We start from the raw sequence: 23,772 nt of genomic DNA, 5'->3' as shown, positions 1-23,772 counted from the left end.
CTAGCTACAGGCCTCCAACTAGACTCTGTGCCGCTGATCACAACCCTCTAAGCTCTGCCGTTCAGCCAGTTCTCAATCCACCTCACTGTCCACTCATCTAGCCCACACTTCCTGAGCTTGCCTATGAGGATATTATGGGAGGCAGCATCAAAAGCCTTGCTGAAGTCAAGGTGGACAACATCCACTGCTCTCCCCTCATCTACCCAGCCAGTCATTCTGTCATAGAAGGCTATCAGGTTGGTCTCCTCTTCCTTCAGCCCCAACTAGAATTTCCCATTCTTGCTTCTCTTTCACCTGAACTTAAAAATGGTTGCAGCTCTGCTCTGCTCAAATGCACTTCTGAGAAGAAGGAAAAACACTGTCAGCAGAGTAAAAGAGAGGGTGAGGCTCACCTCTAGGACATTCCTCCCTCTACAGCTTGAGCACAGCCTAGGCAAGCAGCCGCTCTCAAAATGGGCCAGGTGGGGGCAGTGCCAGAGTGGGACAGAGCCAGACCAACTTCCACAAAGTTGCACAAAGCGCAGCACAAGACTAGTATCACAGATATTAGTGCCTAAATACTGCTATATAGCTTTGTATTGTGTGAATACATTTAAAACCATGGCATTATGGTACTGGTGCATGGGGTATCGACAACAAGTATATGGAAAACAGAGGACAGGGTGCAAATTCGCACAGTACTTTACTTCACTATAACATGAGCTTAAGTTATAACAGCTTATTATTAACATATTATAATTAACAGTTGTTAATTTTTCATCAATTGCTAATATAAACATTCCTGCCTGCTAATAATTTTTTGATGTGCAGCCCTCGTTTTTTTCAGGATCTCTCAACCTACAATATCCTACTTGACGTACTTGATATGTATTAAAGAGGGTATGCAGCAGCTATTGCCATTTTATCTTGCCACTCATTCAAGCTAACTTGCAATGAACATATATATATGATGATAGATTTATATATAGGTACAAGCTACAGTTTTATGAATTCCTAAAATCAGCTGGACAATTTATGCAAAAATCTTAATGAACATTGATTTATTTTATGCTTTCTCCTTTCAGTTCCCAAGTTCTGGTCTAATTTCCTTTATAATGACATACCTAGCATATACGCTAAGCCAGCTATACGCAGACAGGTGAAGATACTTATTTTGCTCAATAAATTGCCAAATACACATAAAAACAGAGAATATGCAACTTAATTGTTAAAAATTATATTTTTAATTAGAGGGCAGATGTATGCACACACAAAAACACCTGAAATCCTTTCAGATGAAAGTAGGTATTTAATCAGTGAGCAAATTTATTTTCATTTTTCATCCTTAGAACTCTATAGAAAATATAAAAGAGAAGTAAAGTAATACTTAAATTTCACTTTTGTGTCTCCTACAATAAACTAAGCCTTGAATTATAACACTATCCAAAAATAAGCTTTAAAGAGAGAAAATAAGCAATAAAAACCTTTCCAGTAAAAGAAATATTAAGAACAAATAAAAGGTGATCAGAGAAAATCTCTACTGGTCTCCAATCAGCTGAAATGATTTCTGAAATTCCTGGGAATAGTATTTCTAACTGACAGCATGCCACTGCCTCTCTGCTCACTGGTCCTTTAGAATTAAAAACCCCCTCCTCTGCCTTCTACATTACTGATGCATGTCACACGCATACAGAGCTAAAACCCTGTCGAAAACAGCAGCAGATTTTACATTATTCCGCAAGAAAACAATTTATAGGAGGAAAAAAAGACAGCAGTGTGCCATACCCTATCAGAACCATAATTCTTTCTTAATTATATTTATTGAACATTGTCAGTCAGATTCTATTTGAATAACAGATAACAGGCATTGAACAAAGGAAACATAATAATCCCATATCCTAAAATTAAAAGCAATGGAATAATACTCCAGTAAAATTTCTGTTCTGCAATTATATAATGACAAAAAATTAATCTAGGTGAAAGGGACTGCATGATTACTTAATTTATTTTCTAATAAAACAAATGAGATTGATTTTAGCAATAAAACACAAATAAGAAATTCCCAAGCCTCAGCTTTGTTGAACAGGTTCTTTTTCCCCAAACCTCTGCTAAATTCTCTGTCTTAAAAACATAGAGAAACATGCAGGCACATTCAGGTAATCAAATCAAACCAAGTGAAATTAATGAATCAAATCAAAGCAATCAAGTCACCAAAGAGCCAAGTGTTGTTTTACTTAAAAAAGGTCGTAAGACATGACCTTTTTTCCAGTGAAGGCAAGTCCTTCAAAAGAAGCAGAATTAGTCAGTGTTCTCCTGGGGCAGGCAATGTTTCTAAATGAACAGAATTTGAGGCTGATGCAAAACTGTCTAACATTTTAGACAGGCAGACAGATAAACATTGTTCAGAATATATGCAAATAACTTAGCCAATTCAGGTGAACAGATGAAGCCTTCATGGGGACTGCTTCTGATTCCTGAAAAGCATTAAAACGAAGGCAAGATGGGATGGATTTCTTTGCTCTCATATAGTCATATTCCACAATTAAATACTGCTGAACCATTTCATCCAGAATTGAGAGCCCTGAAGTCATAATAGCACTTGGCAAAATATTTCTTTTCCATTTTGGAATGCCTCAGGTTGCACTGGTTGGATATACATGTTCTACATGTACAAACACCTCCCTCTCATCACACACACACACATTGACAGCCTCCCTGGGTTGGCCCAAAGGTTCCCCTAATCAGACTTTTCCCTCTCTCTTCCTGACAGAGGACACTAGCAGATGCTTAGGGAAAAAGTAAAAAGAACACTTTGAGCATAGAATGATATTTCTACCAACATTTTCTGTCAAAATATGGCAATCATGGCTGAATCATTGTGTTTAATAGCTCTTAATAGACTTTTCTTTTGGGATTTTGTCTAACCATACTTTGAACTCATGTATACTTTAGCATCCAAATAAACAACTTTACTCTGCATTCAGTGAAAAAATACATTGTTTGAAACCTGCTGCCTGGCCATTTCATTGAGTGACCATGTGCTTACATGAGCAATAGTGAATGATTGTTTGTTATTCACATTTTGTATGCTATTCATAATTTTMCATATTTTATCATATCTTCAGCCCATTTTCCAAACTCAAAAATCATAGTCTATCTAATTGCTCCTTGCTTTGTTCATTATTCCTAAAACTTTTAACACTCTGAATATATTTTTGATTCCACTTAGCACAGAGTTGATATTTTCAGGGACTACCTACAATGATTCCTAGAGCTTTGCTTTTATCCTTTGTATTACCAGTGTATCAATATTTTTTCATTTTTAGAATACTTGACACAAAAACCAGCCATTTTCCAGTAAACTATACAGCATTCCCATATCTTTCAAACCAYTAAGGCTACTATTGTTTTTATATATATTGTAAATTATAACTCTTGCAAATATTTAACAGCCCAAGACGTGTGATATTTTCCACTTTAGCAAATGGCATTATAACATACCTACATTTGCCAGGCATGCAGAGTATCAGTTATCCAGATAAGATATTAGCAATTGCTATTTTGAATCACGAAGCTAGCTCTATGTTTGTGTGTATTGAAAATACATTACTGATTAACAGAACTCAAATAGCCTTAATTACTATACTGAAAAGTCCTTTCACGTTTTCTCTACAGTCTTAAATTGTGCTGACACGTAGTAGCACTAATCACACTTTAGAAAAAATATTCAGTAAATGGCTTTAAGATTGTTTCCCTCATAAGCTCTGTTCATCTCAGTGTCTATGCTGCTACGGTGTTTCAAACACACTGCAGCAGGGGGGAGCTGGGACAAGCGCAAATGAATGAGGCAATTTCACTTCAGTATCCAGGCAACACAGAAAAGTGTAATGAATGCACAGCACTCCGTTCCTTGCGCCAAAAGGTGTTACAACCAATGATTATTACGTGGGGTTTGGGTGGGTTTTTTTAATCATTTCTATTTCTTTCATCTCATGTATTCCAACCTCCTTTTTTTTCCCTTTCTAGGTATTGTGTATGGAGAACATCTTTGTCCTAAAATATTGTTTGTCAGTACAATCAATCCATTCACTCCTTGGAGAAAGTCCCCTGGTAAAAATCTATTACTAAACTGAAAGAATAGTCAAACGATAAAAATTCATGTTCTGGAACTTATTCTTTATTTGATCCTGATAAATCAGAGAATTGGGATGAATTAGAATTTTGGCAGAGGGGATCTAATGCTTTGAGTAGTGACTGTTTCACTGAAGATGTTAGTTACTGTGCTTAAATTATATAAAATAGCAATGTAGATTCTCATTCTGAATTAAAGTAGTCTTACTTTATTTGGTCAAACTGACCTCCAAAAAAAACCACCAAAAAACCTGACTTAAATCTATTTAAATTATAAATGAGAATTCAGAGAAAACCTCAATTAGTAATTGGTTATAATCAATATCTTCTTAATTTTGATTTCCTTTCTAGAGTGTTCATGTTCACTACACTGTACGTATCAATCTCCATCACAGGCACCCAGAATCTTCCAACAAATCTTTACTGTTGCAGATCTGCAAATTTAACCCTGTTGCTATTAACAATAGTAGAATATTTACTCCTACCCAGCTGCAACAGGTTTTCAGTGTCACTGCAGAAATACATGAGTGTATTAATGTATAAAATTGTATTAGAAAAGAACAAACAAAACCCCTATTTCCTCTCCCTAATTAAATCCTACAGATTTATGATAACAGTCGTTACATGGAGGCAATTTGTTCCCCGGCAGGCTGAACTCTGAGCTCAGCTCTTGAGAGCAGGCTGTTYGGAGCCACCGGCACGGCAGCACACCTTGCGTTTGGCCTCAAAGTAATCTCTAACCTCAGCCAATTCAACAGCCGACGGACTTTTTCTGACAGCGCACCACCCACACCTGTACGCTGCACGTTCAGACCTGGCCTTTCTCCAGCATCTGCAGTGCCTAACTACTGCAAGCAGCACAGCTGAAAGAACAGTCAAATCTTGCTGGTCTAGTATTTAGGCGCTAGCCTATGTCTYGGAAGAAGCAGTTTGCAAGGAAATTGCTTATTTTGCCATTTTGCTCTTAATGCTATACATTTTTTCTCTCCCCAAATAAAATAAAACTGCTGATAATAATATCTCTCCATTTTGAGTCTAAGTTTGTCAGGAGCAAGGATAGATGGATCACGCTTTTCTGAACTGAATTATTTTTATAATTGGGTTGTCAGTTTCTAAACAAATGCATTGTTATGATAAATGAAAAAAATAAATTTTAAAGTGGTACAGCCATATGCCAGTGTAATTTTAATATATATTAAAATATTCTCACATTAAGAATCAGTTCCACAACAGCAACAACAGATTTCCTTTATTTACCCAATTTGACTTTTTTTACTATTTTAGTCAATATAGGTTCATTTCACCAGCATGTCCTCACACACTGCCAACAATAACTGTTCATGAGATTTTGTTTGTTTGTTTGTAATCTACATTTACATTTCTGTTGGACTTAGGATATGGAAAAGCTTATTCACAAAGTAATACTCTTGGCAAAATTAATTCATTATCATCTCTTTCAGCAAAGCTACCTTTAAAATATAATAAAGTTAATATAAAAATGTGGGTTCTTTTTTTTAAGAAAATGGCCAGTATGACATTAATTTTATACCTTTTTTTTCCCCTCAGAGTGCTGGAGCAAAGAAATTTGAAATATATTCAAGTTCCAAAATCTAATTTGACTCTGTTAAGTTTAACTTCTACTGCCTTTAAAACCTATTGCTACTCTAAAAGTTTCCTCTTTTCCTCACAGTGAAATTAATAATTTCAAAACATTTCACCTTCTGAAGAAWCTCTCTGGATCACAGTACTGTAATATTTGCATTGTCCCAGCTTGAATTTTTCATTGTTAAATATTTCTGTAACACTATACAAATATTACCACTTTGCATTGAAATAGAAATATTTTGTGCTTTTAATATCAGTGTAAAAACTATCAGAAGAAGGACCTTTTCTTTCACTTTTTCTTCCCCACTTGCTCTTGTTTTAAGACTGCAGAAATAGAACCATTTGTTTATTCAGTTTCAATGTGGGCTCCGCACAAAATTCAAGGGTCTTCTTCGAGGCGTACAGTTGCAGACCTAGGGCACATGGAGGTCTCAGAAAAGTTCCAGCCCTTCCAGTATTCACGAGGCATCAGACTACAAAGCAACAGTTCACTTTGTCACGTTAGTATTAACCCCTTAACTACAGAATAACTTGGCACTCATGGGAAAGGCCTTTCTTTGAAAGCAGTGCATCACTGAYGAGCAGACATTAATTGCCACAGCTGTGGATATAGAAAATATATAAGCAAGAAACAGAATGTAAAATTAAAATTAATGAAAATGTAAGAGAATATATAAAGAAGTGCAAGACTATTACCTTAATATTTTTTCATATTTATTTTCTGACTGTGATTTTGGGGTTCAAATCTGTAGTCCTCATACATGAAAATGTCACACTTAAGAGTTGTTATTTGATTAAGAACAGCATTCATGAGCCATTGGAGGTACAGGAGAGAGGTTCCATTACTGGGTACAATCCATATTCTCTACCCTGATGAACAGAGACATTTTCTTCTGCTTCCCTTTTACCTGCATCTGGCCATCATTAAGATCTGTGTGGGCAGCACGATTCTGAGTTACTTAGCTTCCTCCCTGCCCGGTGTGGCAATTCCACCAGCACCAAGGAAACTACAGCAAGGAAATGCATTTTCAGAAACAAGCTTTTGCTTATTATAACTAGCTCAATTTAAAAAACTACATTTAGCATCCAAAGAAGATTCTGCATGTACCTAAGGAAAAGTGCTTTGGAGATGTGACTGAGCACACTCTAGTGTGTGCGAGTCCAGAATTTTATTTGCCTTCATCATTTAAAAAAATAAATTATTGAACTAAAATGACATTTTATGCTACACCAGAAATATTATCAAATTCATATCACTTGCTATAAGACTACAGGAATACTAATATGTAATTATAATATTTCTTCATGGCGTTTAACAAAGAAAATAAATGTCATCCCTTAAAAATTGCAAAATTTCAAAGCAACAATTTTAGACTCAAACCAGTCATTATATCTCTTCCAGCTGAGTCACCTGAAAAATACAACCCCACAAATGCATACAAATGGGTAATTTTTGCAATATTGCCTATTAAACATCTGCCAATATTTCCTAGCTGGGTTAATGTATTATCTTAGTCCAATATTATGTGGATCCTCCATCACAACACTAGAAAGTTTACTTATCTCCTGTCAAATCACTCTTAATATAAATATCGAAGGCCTATGCAGCATATCTGCAACTGCAGAGGAGTAATGAAGGAGAATTTGCAAATTTTCATGAGGTTTTGTTTGGCTTAAAAAAAAAAAATCTGAAATTGCCACAGAAAAGGATATTAAGATTTAAAACCAATTCCTCAAACATTAAGAATGTCAGAATTCAGTTTGTCCAAGCATCCATAAATTGCCCTTCTTGTGCGCCACAGATGTTGGAAACTATAATAAATAAATTAGGGAACAGTATTTTGGGGTGGGGCAAAAGCTTTGTATTTAAGACAGAGAAATGCTACTCCAAAGAATTTTGCTTCGGCCCTGTCTCTACCCCAGATAAGTCCGCAGCTTTTGAAGGCAGGTACTCTTTTGCACTGCCTGCTCCCTCAGTGAGCCAGACGCAACTGAGCTCTGAACCGCATAGTCCAGGTTAGCGCAGCACACGCCAGAGCTGATAAGCCTGGTGACAAGCAAGATGTATTAGTCTGGGTTTGGCCCTCAGCTGTTACAACTAAGGAGCAGAGCTGACTTGGCTCTGGCTAACAAGGAGCTAGTATTTGTTCGTTTTTAGAAAATAAGTGTAGTTTGCACGTGGTCCTAGTCAAGTCATCCAAGCCAAACTTTCCACTATCAGAAACTGTGTATTGTTAATTTTTATGAGAAAACAAAATGAAGATAAATGTTAAGCAAATGAATTGGCTTCTCTCTGTCTGACACCTCTGCTGTTCTGCCACAAACAAGTGGCTCCTGCCTCACTATAACACAGAGAAAAACGTCAAGCTCTCACTCTTTAYCATTTTCCCAAGGTCCTACAGATGGTCCCCAAGATGTTTGCGACGGTGGGATAGCTGTCAGCCCACTCCCATCTAGGTTCAAGGCCTCCCATCCCCATCTCTTTGGGGACAGAAAGGAAGCCCTGTTTGTATCCAAATCAGTCAGCTGATACTGGATTTTAGATCTAGGGTCAACTTAGAACATTTGTGCAAAACATGAAGCACCTCAGACTGTGATGTTCCTGATTGAGGCCAAAAAAAATATTGAACCGATACTTAGCTTTTCTATCCATATGTCCTATTGCTTTAAAAAAGTATCAGTATAGTTGAAGTTCATATCATGAAAAATATATCTCCACAAAAGTAGTTATCTCACATTATTAAAAATAAAATTTTAACAATATAAATGTTTGCAAAATATCCAAAGTGATTTGTGTTTACTGTTCTGAATTACTAAATTTGTACCAGGGGAAATATTCTGTCACTAAATGCTGCCTCAGCTCCTGTGAGAATTTCAGATGCCAACATGTACAAAAAACTTTTATACAATATGACTGCATCAYATAACCTCAAGTCTTTTTCTGTCGCTGGAAACACTGGCATACTAAGTAGAGCTGTTGACAGATTTTCTGCACTTGAGATGAATTGTTGCTATGGAAAAAGTGATGAAGTTCTTTGTCACATAAGAAACATTTCACGTTCAATTTTTATATGGTTACCCTGAACAAAATCATTTTAATGATTTCTTCTAGTTCTAAACGGATGCCAATACCTTCTACTTTTTTTTCCCCCCATTGTTTTGGAACTTCACATTTCAGTTAATATAACAATCAAATACACAAAAGATTCTTTGTGTAGTGCTTTCTTAATATTATTACATAGCTCAGAAAGCAAGCAATAAAATAAAATAAAAACCGTATGCTCTACTAAACGGTTCTTTATGGCAGAACCAAGTAATTCTAGGGAATGTCAGGGAAGATTACCATGGAACTGATAAAATCTCCCTGGATCTCAGCTCTTTTCTGTCAGAAGAAAAATGAATCCTTATTTGTACTATATCATAGCATAAGCTGATGAAGAAAAGTACGAATAAGGTCATTTCACTTTGTCTGTGTTGCACCACTGAAAGAGTTAATGCCTCCGGGACTGAACAGAAAGCAGCAATCCCTGGGTACTCCCAAGAATAACCACAGTTGTATTTGGGAATTGGAATTAGGACTGCTATCCCACTAGATGCACAGGAATGATAAGGAAAGATTTCTTCCAGATACCCATTTCTTTCATCTCCAACTGTGTTTTCTTTTGCTGTTCTGTCAAATAACTATAACTGTTCTGGAGAGTAGGAAAACCCCAACGATGTGTCCCATGCTAAGTTTCCTTACGCCAAGTGTACCAGAAAGAAGAAAAAGTTATCAGAAATAAAATCAAAGAATTAAAGGTTATAGATACTAACTTTTAAAAGCAAAGGTGCTTCAGAACTAAGTTTCTTTCAGTCACACTCAGCTATATTAATGTTCCAGATTTCTGCTACAAACCAGTGCATAGTTTTAAAATTGTATGGAAAAACGTCCCTAAAGCTGGTATTGATTTGTTTTTTGCTTCAGTTAAAGTGTTCGAAGCAAGGACAGTGTTTTCTTAGATTTCTACAATATCTAGAACGTTGACATTACCAGAAACCATGAGTGAACATTTAATATTTAGAAGATGAAGAGTGAACATTCACTGACCAGAAAACAATGAGACCACTTCGTATCTGGAAAGCACTGGAAAAACATTAACTAAATAGAACATTATAATATTTATCTCACAAGAGTTTAATGTCCTTAGAAATTAGAAGAATATAGTTTAAACAAGTTTGTTAAAGCCACAGAATGGGAGATGACAGCAGAGCTTGAATTAAAATTCCAGAGTATTTGGATCCAATCTCATTCTGTACCCACAAGACTATATGTTGCACTACTTGAATTTGCTTACAAAACTCAATGACCATAATACTTATTTGCCTGTTATTACTGCAAGTAGAAATTATGTGTTTATATTCTGTTTATGCATGCACCTCCTCTTGGAGCTGGAGAAACTCATTCTCTGGAGACGGAGGCTGTTGCACACAGCAATCACGCAACAACTACGCATTTATTCCAAAAGAGCAAAATAGATGCATAACTGTAGTTCATTTTCCCCCCCACATTGTGACCTTACAGTGACATCAATACGATATATGCATAGAGGTTGATTTAAAAGGGACATCTGTATACTGATATAAGTGCTGCTCTATAGAATATATATTTATGCAACAAAATCTTTTTCAAATGTTAAAACTGTACTTTACAATTYGTCATGAAAAATTTGGAGGTATCTGAAGTTCATCTCTCACTATGTTGGTCAATTCACTTAAATCTGTTTCCTGTTCAAAAACAATTGAATAATAAGAAATTAATAATTATATGTTAGAACATAATGCTCTGTTCAAATAAATGAAAGGGGAAGGAACAGGTTTTATAGGAGTCCTTCCTGACTCTCACCAAAGATTTCTACTCAGAGGAGTGAATCAGAAGCTGCCAGCTTAAACAATATTGTGTTATTCTTTTTAGAGGAAAGGTGGACTTTTGTTTTGTAGTAGCAAACAGGGAAATCAGTTATTCAGCAATACTAATCTTTGCAGTAGTAATTTTATTTTTTGCACTGCTAGAAGTATTTTTAAGCCACATCACATTTTATTTTAAACCTGCTACTGATATTTTTGTCATTCACTGTTCTAAAATCACATTCCAGTAGGATATAAATACCATTATTTTACAGTCAACAAAGCTCCTGAAAAGCTAAAATAGTACCAAATCCCTACATACCGCAGTAATGTAACTGTGCCAGGACAAGTATAAGAGTATAAGAGCTATTGAGAAGTTTATTAGGGAACTACTGAGAAATTCATTTGCCACTGGTGGCAGATAGCATGCAGAAGAGGACCTTGCTAGGGAAACAGTCATTATTCCTCATTTCTTTTAGACTGACTGAACTTAAGCAAATAATAATGGTGTACAGGTTAAATTAATCTGAAATTGGATGGCCACTTATAATATTGTGCTTGACCTGTACTATGCTCTATTGGTYAATATACCAAGGGCAGTCCTCGAGAAGACAAAGCGCCTCAGACAGTTGTAGTGAGTTTTGATTAGATGACTTTCAAAGGGAAGRTAAGTCCCAGCATTATGAAACCTGCTTTTCTCCAGCCCTCCTAAGCCTCCAGTACTAATGCTGCTGACAATGACTAGAAGGCAGCAGTAGCCACAGGGGCAGTTAACGATTTAGTGCCAAGTTCCAGTTCCTCCAGGGTGCTTTAGGAACTGAACGTCTAGAGCACAGGCACATCTCAGCAGACAAGTTAACCCAGAGGGGAGACAGCAGGGAAGTCCAGGTTTATTGAGAAAATAAACTTGCCTCACTACTTTCAGCTCAGTTAGATATACTGCTTACTAATAATAGTGGAAGTATGGTATTTTCATGAATCCAGGACCACACAACAATTACTTTTATACTTTACTGAAAACCTAGAAGTTGAATAATGTTTCCTGAAGCATTTGCACGTTCATAAACTACATCTGCACTAATTTACACTGTAATTACAAGTTTAAATTAGACCAAGTGAAACTTCAGATTTTTATAAGGAAATGTGCATTTCATAGGAAGTTGAGATGCAGATTTCCACCACTAAATATTGACTTTCTACAGCTTGAAGTAGATGTGTAGTGCAGGACCTTTGGATGTTATTATTATTCATTCTCTAAGAGACCAGAGAAGGGATTACGTGGTGCCTCTGCTAAAGACAGCTTATTCTAGGTGTCTGAAGTAACCAGAGTTCAACTCTTAAATAAAATTGCAGTTAGGTGATGACTGCTCTGTCAGCTGTCATTAACCTTGTTACTGAATCAAGAAGCCAGAGCAAAAATCAGGAGCTAAATAGTTAAAATCCTTTCTCTGAAATCTGGAACAACTATCATTGTACCAGTCATGCCAAGTCACGCAGGCTGAAATAAAGAACACCATCAAAAATACTATGAAAAATATTCATATAACTAGCCATATCTAGCATATCACTAAGCTAGTGATAGAAACTGTAGCAATAATGACATTTAAAGCTTGAAGGAATATTGTTAGAACTTCATAATTTATTTAAAGTGTCCTGAATGCTAACAATAAGGCAAACTCACATGAGTTCTTGTGAGTGACTTGTGAAATAGGAGATTCTGTGTCTGTGAAGAATAACAGGCTCTGTAAAACATGCATTTGAAACTATGTCAATTTATTGGATGAATTATGTCTGACATAGTTGCCTCAGCTACAGACTGTACTCCCATAAAATAAAACATGAAGTCTCATGATTAAAATGAAATTATAGCCCATTTTTCACTACAGATTTCTTCCTCCAGATCCAATAAAGTACATTACTGGTAGCTGATAGTGCTCCCCTGTGCCTGCGTGATTGTTCATCTGCATTCAGATTCTCCAAAACATTTAACCTGCTACTTCCAGGCTTTTATGATGCAGCCTTCACCTTACTGTCTGCAAACTATAATATGTTTAAGCAGACTTTTCCTTTGGAAAAATCCTCTAATCCTCTACAGTAAATAGGATGCTTCCATTGTAGAATTATTRGGTGTTTGGAGTTAATTTTGTGAAGTCATTCAATATGAGTTACCCTTACAGAATCTGTACAATGAGCTAAGTCTAGTCCAAGGTTTAAGCATCATTAAAAGAATTAAATTACAGTTTGTGTAACAATTTTGTTTCAGAAATGAAAACTGTATCAAAGTAAAAAAAGGAAATGTATCCACTGGTAATTAAGTTATCCTTCTCATGAAGTATTTTATTTCTTTCACTTTATATAATCTGTTGCAGAATATACACCATTCTTTAAATTCTAAAAGAAACTTAGTCTTTTCATAGGAAAGCTCATGAAGCCTACCTCACAAAAGCTTTTTAAGCATAAGATTGCACATAAGCTACCATATACAGCTCTGTTGGTAAAGAAACAGGGTCACCTTCATAACGCTAGGATTTCCCTTTCGAATTCTTGATCGATTATTTTCTGCTTAGACTCCTTCTGTGAGATCTGAAGCATAACCTTTTACTGCCAAAAGGGTGTGGATGGAAAAGCAACTATTACACAGTTCCAGTTCATAACACAAACCTACATCTAACAAAGATAATCAAAACAAATTTTACAGACCAAAACCGCTTTGTGTATTTTACCTGTCTTTACCTTATTTTTTTTTTAAACAATGATGTTTCAATTGTTTATATCACACCAATTGAGGACAGATTGTTATAAGGCTTTTACGCCCTAATAAATTTCTTTTATTTATTTTTGACTGATGATGATCTTTGCACTTGGGACATGCAAGTAGCAGCTTGTGGCACAGCCACAACACACAGAATATTTTTCTATACTGTGTAAGGTCTGTCTAGAGGTGAATCAGTAATTAAATGCAGCATGTAGTCTGGAGAACAAGATAGCTCTGAGAATATATGGAAGAGGAAAGACACAAGCTCAGCAAGTCATTCCTGATGAAAGGCCAAAGGTTCTGTGTTGTCATAGCTGCTTCTACACTAGTGACTCCAGATGTCACAAATTATTAGGGGATCATGAGGACAACAATTCTTTCTCTGAAACATCCATTTCACACAATCACCACAGACAACTATATTTAACCCACAGGAGAACTGCATGCAAGTTTCCAGACCACAGTTGTCGCACTAAGTAAAAAATTGTTCTCAAATAATCCTTTACTAGCTGGGTTATCCAGTTTAGCTCTCCCTCACATACATTGCATTCCTCTAAAAAACAGCATTACCTACTTGGAGAAACACTATAGTTTAAGTTTCAAATATTTCTTCTGCAGTAAATTATTTTTTGTGTGTGCTCAATAGGGCTCATTGTGAGCTCAGTTCTTAGGCTTTTTAATTAATATATGTTTTGTGATCTTGCTGGATTTCCACATTTAATTATGTGACCTAATCTATTTCCCATGACAGCATGTATTTATATGTCATTATTTTTCTTTTTGATTATGTAATATGCTACATGCTACGACTGTAATTAGCTCTTTCTGAGAACTAAATCTCTGTCATGTGAATGTGTAAAATAACGAATAAGTCCAAAAGGTAGGTGATATTTTCAAATAACTTAGATCTGGTAGCTTATGAATGAACTGATGAAAGTAGAGTGGGTTTTAAAGGTTCTTGCAGCTACGCAGCAAGACTTTGGCAAGACTGAAAATACAACAGCTAGCTCTCCAGATTCATCTTTCAGTGAACCATGCCAACTTCAAACATATGTTRTCTCTGATTGTACATAAGTGTCTTCTACAAATTGTATTTATGGTTATGTTCAATTAGATTAACTAATTATTTGAATGTAACTTGCAAATTTTTGTGATATTAAAATGCCACATCATAAATATCTACTTTTCCTTTAATTTTTTTAATATGGAAACTTATATTGCTCAGATCAAGCTGGGAAATCCCACATATGTTACTTATAAAATATATTCTAGATAAAACCTATTTGCTGTCTTGTCCTAATTTTGGACAAGTTGGAGTCTTGAAGTGGATATATAGACAAAATATTCTTAAAAACATCTTCTGGAGAGTCCTCTAGCAAGCTGCTGCTACTTGTTCTGACAATTATTTTTTTCAGGCTCAGCCAATGCAGATTTATCACACAATCACAATAAAATATACAAGTGATATTCAAACAATTAATTCATATACAGTAAAGTTCTTAATTATCAAGATAAGGGTACCAAGAGATAATCCCCAAAACAAATTCATGCCTTAAAGAACACTATGAAAGCTCCTGGATATTCCAGCTAAAATTAGTCTGGCTCATAAAACTAACATATTTAATTGCACATTTAATTATACATCATGCATTCTCAGACATTATTACATCTTACAGTATTCCATGCTTACTTGAACAATCTATTGCTCAGAGAAATCTCCAAATACTAGTCTACAGTAACCAACCTCTCTGCCAGGAGTACACGTGTGGAGCACCTGTCCCAGTGAAATCCTAATTGATTAGCTCTATCTGTTATAACAGTATTTGCTGTGTGCTGATATATTTGGTACATTGAAGAACATGGAATAGATAYGATCACTGTCTAAGGAAAGGACGATCTAAAAGGAAAATAGATAGTGATTGCAATTAAAGCATTATCATGTAGATGTAATACATGACCACATATGTTTCTTTATAAAAATAAAGAATGAAACAAAGAGCATGCCCTTCTCTTGTGTTTCTCCACAGTGATGCACAAAGTTTCTTTTTTTTTTTTAATTGGACATCAATTCTGTACATGTGCTTTTAAGAACTAAATTCAGAGACTTATTAAAGGCTAAGCTATTGAAAATGATGGATAGAAAATACTGAATGTTTACTAAGAGGGGAAGGTGTGACTATCAGAAAAGATCAGCACTAGCATATATGCAGTGTCATGCCATCTCTGATGAAAGAGAAAGATTGTATGGCTGCTTGCTGAATTTTCAGGATTTAGAAAAGGTGAAGTCAGCCCACTGGAAATATATTAAATATACTGATTCACAAAGTATAAAACAATAGATGTTTTATACRGTTATTCCCTAAAATTTCGCAGTGAGGGGAGATGCCGTTATTACCACCTAGTGACCAAGAACAGCCATTAGTTGGGCACGCGTGGAAGGAAGGATCTGGCAGTACATCCCACCACAACTGAGTGACTGTATTCTACTGCAGACAGAGCCCAACTAAGTACCAGTTACTTGGCCTAGCTAGAGGCCGGTCCTAAGACCAGATCAGGACAGAGGTAAGCCTTTGAGCAGCACCAGTTTGTCGCACTGTTCCAGTAAGGCAGAAGACAGGTGGCAGGTAGCACTTCAGCAGGGTAGAACTTGCTGGGTCTGGGTAACAGTTGCTCTTTGTGGGACTGGCAGCCTGATGGAGGGAGATGCCCAGATCCCCCTCTCACATTCTTCTTTCTCACTTAAAGTTAGCTTATCTGTTGTTGTAATGAACTCTTACAATGTTTAAACTCCGTGTTGTCCATGACCGCCCGTGGAAAAACAGTACTTGGTACCAGAGGAAACAGAAGTATGAACAAAGAGTTCATTGAGAAACAGAAGAAATGTGGCAAGAGAGAAAATAGAATAGTAACTACAAATCCCAAAGAAGCTGAAGCTCTCTGAGAATGTAAAAAASGAAGAAGCCAGCTAATTGTCAGGCTGCGCGAAAGCTGTAAGAATATTTATTCCCAGAAGAAATGTACCTACTAAGAGAGAAAAATTCCTATGAGAAATAAAAAGGGAAAGAAACTTCTGAAGCTTTTATAACAGAGTTGAAACTTTGAAGTCAAATATACGCAATTATAGCATACCTGTGAAATCCTTAATTTAAGCCCAAACTACAGTGGAGTGTTGTGATCCAAAACAGAGAAAAAGGCTACTAGGAAACCAATTTCAACTTGAATGAAAGCGTTGAAAATGTGTCAAACTGAAGAACAAACGTAGATAAGACTGTTAAGGCTTGGGCAAAAACAAATAGTATGTGTTACCAAACCAAAAACAAGTAGGAATTCACACATGCAAAATAGAAGTGAAGATAACAAGCAGTTTGTAAAATGCAATCAGAATGATCCAGCAAGAAGCAACAAGGAAGATTATTTGAGCCTAATAGGCTTCCTAGGATGTTAGGCTATAACTTAATAAAACTGTTCTACAAAAAATACTGAAGCTCTTTGTAAACCACTAAAAAGAAAAGAAAAAAAGAACCTTAAAGAAATCAAACAGAGAATTTATGATGTTAGAAGGCTATAATAGTTAAAACATTTGAAATTGCAGATTATATTGCATGCACTATAATACTATAACATATATAATCAAAGTTTGTGGATGCAAAGGCACTCTTGCAAAGCAGTTCTTTGTTTTTATGAGGTAATTACTAAGCAGAGGCAGAACCAGAGAAACTCAGTTCCGTTTCTCCTAAATTACCCAGAATTTCTACTAAATTCTGTCCAACGCAGAACAAGCCATGAAAAACAGTGGACCAGACAATACCGCGGCCTAACCAAAGCACTTCAGGTTTTAAAACTTACAAAGTAACATCAGATCTACAAGGCAAGGAGGTCATCCACATGACAGAAGGACTTAGTGAAAATGGTTGACATACATTTTCCTTTGAAAAGACAGGACAGATGCAAAAGTTCCTGCTCTAAAAGAAAATGGAATATCTGGTTCAAATCAGCAACTAGAATTAAGGTGATCTGGTACTAGCAAATCTATCAGGACAAACTTACCCTTCTTTCTGTTTCACATTTTTCTTCCTTACTTATTTGTTTTTATTATATTTATTACTGTTTTGTACAGTACAGACTTTGATTGTTCATTGCTTATTATGAAGTGGTTTGGGGGGTTCCTTCCTGATACCAGGAGCTCTGCTCTAACATACGATCCCCCTCTGGGACAGTGCTATGCAGAATCTTTGCTCTTCCTTCTTTAGGGCAAGATGGACTCTGCCCTCATCTCCCCCTCCTCAGCTTTGAGCTGTGGAGAAACAGTATTATCTTCTCTCCAGTAAACGAGGTCATCAGTAGTCAACACCATTGTGCAACATCCTCAGCACATTGCAAGCAAATCTCCAAATATTAGACAGCATCACGTCCCTGTAGCTCATTCCTTGTCTCTTCTCCATTAACAGGAGCATATGCATACCCAGACACAAACATATACATATACACATACTATCTTTGAAAGCCTGTTTCCCATTTGCATATACAAATACATACCAGCATTCTCCTTACAGAATTTTAAGAAAAGAGTAGATATGTGGATTGAATTATCCTATATATATTTGGAATACATTCCTGCAAGAATATTGGCAATTAAATTATTTCCTGGGAATAATTTATGCATATTTTATGTATATCATTAAAATACAAGAAGAGTGGATCCCAAACCATTCCAGAAAAGGAGTATGGCAACCCAATCTAAAAATTCTGGGAACCACTGGAAGAGTCCTCTGTAATATGTCAGGTGATATCTTGCTTAAATTTTTCATTAATATTTGGTCAGCTGATTTATGAAATATGAATAAAACTGGGGTGTTAAAAAACAAGGATGTTGTAGGTGAAACTCAGATAAATTAGATTTTTGAGACACAAAAAAAGGCTACTTTATTTTCTTAATTCAACAGAAACAAGTAAGGTCACATCTGCAAATGTCCAGCTCTGATCTTCATCTTATTCAAATAATCTTCTCTTCCAAAGCTGTACATTTGATTTTAATAGTTCCAGAAGGACATTACTGTTAATTAAATTTTGTTGCATCTGTAACCTGATTAAACATTGCCTTTAATCTCATGAGTACAYGCATCTCATTAAATCAGGAAAATATGCTGCAATCTGGCTGCTCTTTGAAATATTCATTTATAATACTCAAAGCTTCTTCCACTGAAGCTTGAACTACGCTGCATGATTCTCTAGAACCTGTTAGTTGTTAGTATAGAGTATACATTAATTACAAACTCTACCCTTTCTTAATGTTCTTCGCGTAGTTATCATCCCTCTCTGCTTTGATGGAGCTTCCTTTTGGAATGCTTTTCATATAACAAACTGTAGTTACTTAGTTCCCTGAGAAGCATAGAACAGTGAAGAAGGAGAAGAAAACAAAGATATGCATTAAAGGTCTTTGAAGAAAATATATTTTGAAAATTGAAAGAAGGTGTAGTGAGAAAAAGTCTACAACTTCAGTTTGGTATAGTTTCAGCATAGTTTAGTATTGCTTCGGAATAGTGTGAATCCAGCAGTGCAGAACCACATCAAGAAGTCAGGCTGTAGAACAGCAGCATATTTATGACTGACAGCTTAAGGTTTTGTTGTTTCTTGTAATTAGTGCTAGAAGTGCATAAAAAGATATTGTGCAATATAAAATAAACACCGACCTGAGTTTATCAATACCCTTATGTCAGCTACATTCCTGAAACTCACAATGGCACACCCTACCCCTATCTGCCTCAACTATTTCTAAGGCATCTATCATTTTCGTATCCGAGTGCCAAAGTCAATGTAAAAATATTTACTATGGGTGGGGACAAAGGCTGGCTGAATTCAGAGGAAAGTACTGTATATAACTGAGTACATACCTGTATTCTTACAGCCAGTAACTATAGCAAAAGTTTAGGTTTGGGAGCTCATTAGGTTTGGGAACTTGTTAAAAAACAAGTCTAAAGAGCCAAAACATAAAACGCAAAACATTAAAAAGTAATAAACAAGCCCCAAAACAGGGATATGAAAATAGAAGGATAGTAATTAAATCATGAACTATAACAAACCCAGTTTTTATCATATTAAAGAATGCCATATATCACTACTAGCTGTATCTGAATACACCAAAAAATCAGAGGCATCAAATATTCTGTCCAAAATTTTATACAACAGCAAAATTGACTGAACGTTTTGTGTTCACAGGGAAATATTAAGGCAACAAATACTAAAAAGAGCACACGCATGCCTTGACCTTATATTTTCTATTAAATAGATGCTACTATTTATTTGCTACATGGCGGTAGCCTTACTATCCTGCTCCACTTTCCTTTCCTACAGGAAGGAGTTTTTCATGGAGAATAAAAGAAAGCTGACTTCCCACATGAGTTACTAAAATTCTATGATGCAAAGTGTCTAAACACCCTTCCACAGGCTTTTATGCCCATGCCGCAGATGAGCTGCTCGCACAGCTGGGGAGCTGTTGCATCCCCCCTCTTGGCACATAGGCCAGGAACTGCCCCCACACTGACGAGCTCCTGCGCAAGAGCGGGCTGGGGACAGGCTGCTCGGGAAGGTATACAAAGAGACAGCTGGGAGAATAAGGCAACCGAATCTGTCAAACACACACCAGAAAAGTTAATTTATCTTGCCCATGGCCGATTGTAACGTGAGCTGCAGCATCATTACATTGAACATATCTTAAAGCATGACAGTGATTTTTGTTGTAAGCAGTAGGTTGATATAATGCAGATTTCTGGGGAAGCTGAGTTGTTCTTACTGAAGTATATTTGAAGTCCTGAGCACAGCTTGCAAAGGCTTTGCTCGTCAGTTGTTATGCTGGTTCCCTATCATAGACTGACAATGATTCAGACTAAAGTTCAGGACGAATTATTAGTTTTGGTTTCACATTTATAGGCAAGACCAGCTATTATATTGCTCTGAAACAAAGTTATTCAGAAATTTCTCTGTCGTAAATCAAGATCCTCTGCAACTCCAATATTTACACCTGTTTATTTCAACTCACTGTTAATGCAGCATCTTTTCCCCCTACTAAAAACCTAACATTAGCAATCTGAAAGCTTCTCTCTCACCTGTGGGAGGCAGGAGGACAAGGGGATAGGGAGGAAAGGGAAGGGGAGAAGGACTCGCATAAAATGTCAAGGTTAGTGGCCAGTGATGAAGTTTTCTGTTACACTCTCATAAGTAAAATTAAAGTTATATAAACCCCTTTCTGAACATAGTGCATGGAAATCTCCCATTAAAAACAAAACCAAAAAAAGTCCATTGTTCAAGTCATGCATTCCTGAAAAAAACTGGTATAGAAAAAACATTTAAATAAATGGCTCCACCAGTTTAAGCATTCCTAGTAGGTGACCCAATTTGTGCATAATTTTCATGACAATTTTTATGCATGATGTAGCTTTCCTAGAAGACAACAGTTCAACTTTTCTGGAAGCGGACTATACGTCTTCTTACAGAAGACTTAAAAGCTTGCACACTGCATCAACTTTTTTTTTTTTTTTAAACCACAAGCAGTCACATGCCTTTTACAAAATACGCTATCTCCCCACTCTGTAAATGGATGCRTCTATGAACATCACATCATATGATTAAATACCTCACCATATAACAAAAAAAGAAGGCGTTTTAACAGCTTACAACCAGGCCATATATGCCGTGCTGAATATTCCTGCCATATGACTAAAAATATAAGCTTCTTTAATCATGTGACAGGACATATAGCAGTCACACGATAAAGTGGATTCATTTGGGGATCAACAGTTTTACATCCTGTTCCATTACTGGGGAAGATCCGTGGGCTTGCACTGTGGACCTTGCAAGCAAAGCATCCACGTCCTGGACAAATTCCAACTCAGTCCACAATTTAACTGATGTTTATTAAGCTTAACAGGGCAATTTTGGTGCAGTTCATGCCAATCTGACAGTGCCCAGCTGACCCATTTTGTAACAGCTTTCAGAACCTGGGGCTTCTGCTGTTTTCCATWCAGCACTATCAAAACCTCCAGAAATCTTTCAAAGAAAACTAGTGGTATTTTGCAAAGCCAGAGAGGACTTTAACATTACAYAAATGGCATTTTAATTCATTAGTGGTCTGAATAAGTTTGTCACACTTTAAAAGTTTTTATGTATGCATGAATGATGGACTAAGCAAGATGCACACACAATGAATTCAACCACTATTCTTAAACTATAGACCAGATTAAATTAGAAAAACAAGAAAATTAGAGCACTTACAGAAAGTGTCATAACTATAGTGGAACAATCTATATGTACGCAAACCAGTGCAGTTCCACCATAATACAACATTTGGGAGCAAATTTACAACTATTCCATACTCCAAAGGTCATTCTTCCTGCAAGCTGCTTAAAAGAGATCATATGGACATGAGATTAAGACCACTATAYTATCTACATAGCCAAAGGATCTGGAAACCCCCTGTCTATTACACGGCATCTCGGTTTTCTAAATAGACAACCAACTGAAGAGGTATCTGTAGTTACGGACTTGATGGGATTTGGCAGCAAATAGATTTTGGAGGCACACAGTAGTGCTTCTGCTTCTTCTTCCCTTCATCTGACAGTAAATATGATCAGTTACATTGTTACTTAAGTCTTTTGGTTTTTCTCCTCCATCTCCACTTCCAAAACACTATTCCTCTCTGCAGGTTCTCAGGTTACTTACTCTAACTCTCTCTGCTCAGCTCTCCACTTCTCTTTTCACTGACAAGAAAAAAACCTGTTGCTAAAATGACCCGGTCTTACAAACCATTTAGAACCGAGTATGAATTGTTCAGTATCAGTATTTTACAGGGTTAGCATTTCACACATTCAGAGAAAAATAAACATTTCCTAATTTCCACATGATGCCGAAAAAGGCACTCTAACCAAACTCAAAGCTTTCTGAAGCTTACTTGAGAAAGTGTGATTAAACAGTATTCCACCTTTTAATACGGCGCCAACCTTTGCCCTTTAATGTTTCCCAAACCTGTTTGTTTGCTTCATCACTACCCCTTTTAATACACTTACTTTTGCTGTCTTCTTAAACTGTCTACAATAACTGTTATACATAATCATGTATAATTTTCTCTGTAAATTTTTTGATGATTCTTATTTATTTTCATCTTACAATATAAAACCATTCTGCCTGAATTCATTTTTTATCCTACATGTTCTCATTTATAGACTAGTACACAGATTATTCAATAAAGACCAATGGTTGGAAGTCCTTAATATTGCTGGGGTTTATGCATACTTCTGAAGTGAAAATGGAATCTCCTAATTTCATTCAGTTCTTGCTGTTACACACACAATTTCTTATCAGGCACATTGGTTTCAAAACAAATATTCCTTAAATATACAGGAATACTTGTTTTTCCCATCCTTTTCAAGAATAATAGTATTATTCTATGAAAGGAGAGCCTTTTACTCTAAAAAAGGTCTAAAATTAGTACTTTGAATAACAGCAGTTCTTTTGATTTTTTGCTATTATGATTTGATACACCATAAACTAACTTGTTTGTCTTTGGTTGATTTTTTTCTTGGTGATGTACCCAAACACTTCACCCACACGCTTACCCTAGACATCCTCCTCTACCATTTCTTGCTTATTATGCTGCATACATATTCATTTCTGTATCACTGATTAATCCCTAAATTTATATTACCATTTTCCCATTAAATGCATGCTCTATTAGACTTTCACACACAGAGTATACAAATACATTTTAGCTACAGATATACATGTGTCTAAATTATTAATATGTGTACACAATCTGCAATGCACATACAGGGTTTATACCTGTCACATAGCTACAGTGTAAATCTAATTTTAAATGCAAATAAACTTGAATAGAAATAAATCCATTCACTGCTTAGAATACACGACTTCTTTTCACTGAACATTTTTTACTGCCCTCCTTCCTTTAAATAACATTTTTCTTTGAAAAATAAATTGAGGGAAATCTCACAAGAAAAAAAGAATAGAGCACGTCAAGATATCAGGACCATCAGAGCAAACATGAGCCTATTGTTGAGTTACAATAATCTCAGACATATCATTTTGAAAAAGAATAAGTTAAGTAATGAAATTATGATGCTGTCGCACAGAAGATGGATGTAACAAAATGAATGTCTTTTATAAATTTGCTCACAAACACATGCCTAAGAAATGATCCAGTTAATCGGTTAACACAAAGATCCCTTTCTGTCTTTCCTCTCTGTTTATGCTAGTGGCTGTTTTAATTAAAATCACTATTTCATATACAATATCTATTCCCATCCATTCTTCTCTATCTTGTCCTTCTTAATTTGAGCTCTATTAAAAAACAAACTTATGCTTTCTGTTCTTGAGTTTGGGGGCAAAGAGGCTGCAAATTGACCAAAAAA

General features: G+C 36.0%; 1 protein-coding gene across 1 annotated transcript in view; it reads right to left on the bottom strand.

The window, feature by feature from the left end:
- The window catches only part of PDE4D (phosphodiesterase 4D), a 371,205-nt gene that overhangs the window by 346,792 nt on the left and 641 nt on the right, over positions 1-23,772 (bottom strand). The window lies entirely within an intron of this gene.

This window comes from Apteryx rowi, unplaced genomic scaffold (assembly GCF_003343035.1).
Source record: "Apteryx rowi isolate R43461 unplaced genomic scaffold, aptRow1 scaffold_432, whole genome shotgun sequence".
NCBI classification, from domain to species: Eukaryota; Metazoa; Chordata; class Aves; order Apterygiformes; family Apterygidae; genus Apteryx; species Apteryx rowi.
Note: the sequence above shows the minus strand (reverse complement) of the source record. Positions and strands in the feature narration are given on the sequence as shown.